The sequence below is a fragment of the Mesoplodon densirostris genome, chromosome 3 (genome assembly GCF_025265405.1).
Source record: "Mesoplodon densirostris isolate mMesDen1 chromosome 3, mMesDen1 primary haplotype, whole genome shotgun sequence".
NCBI lineage: Eukaryota > Metazoa > Chordata > Mammalia > Artiodactyla > Ziphiidae > Mesoplodon > Mesoplodon densirostris.
The window spans coordinates 115,708,664-115,712,104 of NC_082663.1; the positions used below are offsets into that span (position 1 = coordinate 115,708,664).

Consider the following 3,441-nt stretch of genomic DNA (forward strand, 5'->3'; position numbering starts at 1 on the left):
GTTGGTGCGTTTAATGTTGTCCCAGAGGTCTCTGAGACTGTCCTCTGTTCTTTTCATTCTTTTTTCTTTATTTTGCTCTGCAGCAGTTATTTCCACTATTTTATCTTCCACCTCACTTATCCGTTCTTCTGCCTCAGTTATTCTGCTATTGATCCCATCTAGAGTATTTTTTATTTCATGTATTGTGTTTTTAATCGATGCTTGATTCATCTTTAGTTCTTCTAGGTCCTTGTTAACTGTTTCTTGCATTTTGTCTATTCTATTTCCAAGATTTTGGATCTGGGAAATAGAATCTTGGATCATCTTTACCATCATCATTCTGAATTCTTTTTTAGGTAGACTGCCTATTACCTCTTCATTTGTTAGATCTGGTGGGTTTTTATCTTGCTCCTTCTCCTGCTGTGTGTTTTTCTGTCTTCTCATTTTGCTTATGTTACTGTGTTTGGGGTCTCCTTTTTGCTGGCTGCTGGTTCGTAGTTCCCGTTGTTTTTGGTGTCTGTCCCTAGTGGCTAAGGTTGGTTTAGTGGGTTGTGTAGGCTTCCTGGTGGAGGGGACTAGTGCCTGTGTTCTGGTGGATGAGGCTGGATCTTGTCTATCTGGTGGGCAGGTCCACGTCTGGTGGTGTGTTTTGGGGTGTCTGCGGACTTTTTATGATTTTAGGCCACCTCTCTGCTAATGGGTGGCATTGTGTTCCTGTCTTGCTAGTTGTTTGGCATAGGGTGTCCAGCACTGTGGCTTGCTGGTCGTTGAGTGAAGCTGGGTGCTGGTGTTGAGATGGAGATCTCTGGAAGATTTTTGCCGTTTGATATTATGTGGAGCTGGGAGGTCTCTTGTGGACCAGTGTCCTGAAGTTGGCTCTCCCACCTCAGAGGCACAGCACTGACTCCGGGCTCCTCAATTTGGGATGATGTGTTGTCTATTCATGTATTCCACAGACGCAGGGTACATCAAGTTGATTGTGGAGCTTTAATCCGCTGCTTCTGAGGCTGCTGGGAGAGGTTTCCCTTTCTCTTCTTTGTTCTCACAGCTCCTGGGTCTCAGCTTTGGATCTGGCCCCGCCTCTGCGTGTAGGTCGCCGGAGGGCATCTGTTCTTCGCTCAGACAGGACAGGGTTAAAGGAGCAGCCTCTTCGGGGACTCTGGCTCACTCAGGCCGGGCGGGAGGGAGGGGCACAGAGTGCGGGGCGAGCCTGCGTCGGCAGAGGTCGGCGTGACGTTGCACTAGCCCGAGGCGCGCCGTGCGTTCTCCCAGGGAAGCCGCACCTGGATCCCGGGACCCCGGCAGTGGCGGGCTGCACAGGCTCCCGGAAAGGCGGTGTGGGCAGTGACCTGCGCTCGCACACAGGCTTCTTGGAGGCGGCAGCAGCAGCCCCAGCGTCCCACGCCCGTCACTGGGCTCTGCGCTTTCAGTCTCGACTCGCGCCCGTCTGTGGAGCCCCTTTAAGCAGCGCTCTTAATCCCCTCTCCTCGCGCACCAGGAAACCAAGAGGGAAGAAAAAGTCTCTTGCCTCTTCGGCAGCTCCAGAGTTTTCCCGGACTCCCTCCCGGCTAGCTGTGGCACATTAGCCCCCTTCAGGCTGAGTTCTCGCCGCCAGCCCCAGTCCTCTCCCTGCGCTCTGACCGAAGCCCGAGCCTCAGCTTCCAGCGCTGCGCGCCCCGGCGGGCGAGCAGACAAGCCTCTCGGGCTGGTGAGTGCCGCTCGGCACCGATCCTCTGTGTGGGGATCTCTCCGCTTTGCCCTACCCAGGTATGTGGGGAGTTTCTTGCCTTTTGGGATGTCTGGGGTCTTCTGCCAGCGTTCAGTAGGTGTTCTGTAGGAGTTGTTCCACGTGTAGCTGTATTTCTGGTGTATCCGTGGGGAGGAAGGTGATCTCCGCGTCTTACTCTTCCGCATAAGTTCATTCTTAATTTTCCTTTATTTGTGCTTTCTTTTTCAGGTTTTGGTCAGGATTATGCTATCCTCATAAAGTGTGTTAGGAAGCTTTCCATCTTTCTCTATACTTTATAAGAGTTTAATTAGCCTGAGAATTTTCAGTGTTCCGTCACGCCTCCATGGAAAGCAGGGGATTTTTCTTGTTCATTTCCACAAACCCAGTGACAACAGTGCCTGGGACACAGCAATTAGATTATTTGCTGTCCTTTCTGTTCTACCTAGACAGGGGTCCGTGGCACTGTTCTGGGTTCCTGTCGTAACTTAAAGGGAAACTTTCACAATGTCTGGAGCCCTTGAGGTCCTGCAAATGAAGGAGGGGATGTCCTCAAATTCCTAGCAGCAGGAACCCACTTAGGTGGCACCAACCTTGACTTCCAAATGGAACGGTACGTTTACACAAGAAAAAGTAATGGTATCTACATCATAAATCTGAAGAGAACCAGGAGAAGCTTCTGCTGGCAGTTCATGCCATTGTTGCCTTTGAAAATCCTGCTGGTGTCGTGTCATATCCTCCAGGACTACTGGCCAGTGGGCTGTGCTAAAGTTTGCTGCAGTCAGTGGCGCCACTCCTATTGCTGGACACTTCACTCCTGGAAACTTCACTAACCAGATCCAGGCAGCCTTCTGGGAATTGCAACTTCCGATGGTTACTGATCCCAGGGCCTGCCCCGCATGTCTCTGGGAAAGGCACACTCTCCTCGGCGCCGTGTGGACGTTGTCGCCTCACACATGGGCAAGGGCGCTCACTCAGGGCATCCGATGTGCTGGATGCCGGCCGGGGAAGTTCTGCGCCTGCGCGGCGCCATCTCCCGTGAGCACCCGCGGAAAGTCACGCTTGCTCTACGTCTACGGAGACCGTGAAGAGATGGCAAAGGGAGAGCCGGCTACAGCCGAAAAGGTTGAAAGCACGGAGGAACTTCAGGGTGAACGGACTGCTCCAGCTCCCGAATTTACGGCCCCTCAACCGGAGGTGGCAGGCTGGGCTGCAGGCACAGAGGCCCTCTACCCTCTTCGGGGACTCCCCGCTGAAGATGAGTCAGCCCGCCTCCCAGGATGGCACTGCAGCCAGTGGGTAGGGACATCCGCCAAGTCACTTTAAGCTGTTCTTCTGCAGACTCTTAAACAGAAAATGTAAATAAGGTTGACGAAAAACAACCGTTTCTTTAAAAAAAAAAAAGCATTGCTGAACGAATTAAGTTCTCATAAGAACTTGTCCATAAAATCTGGTTCTGATGACTGTCGGAAGTTAACTCTGGCATTTTCTGTTTTTTTAAATCTTTTTAGTGCTCTATTAGGTTTTTCACTTCTTGATTTTTTTTTTATTGCGCATTTTCCTAGAAGATGATCCCAGAGTTTTGCTAACAAAGTAGTGATATTGTGCATTTTGCCCACATTTTCTCTTTGGTGAAACTGGTAGGAAAGGTGTATAGTTGATTATTTTCAGAGAATCAAGTTATGCTTTTATTTATCAATGCTGTGTATGATTTTTCTTATTCTAATTTAGCATTT

At 50.4% G+C, this 3,441-nt stretch overlaps 1 pseudogene; it reads left to right on the forward strand.

Annotated features, from left to right (window-relative positions):
* The first annotated feature begins 2,212 nt into the window (after positions 1 to 2,212).
* Positions 2,213 to 3,031, forward strand: LOC132486839 (small ribosomal subunit protein uS2-like; annotated as a pseudogene).
* The last annotated feature ends 410 nt before the right edge of the window (positions 3,032 to 3,441 follow it).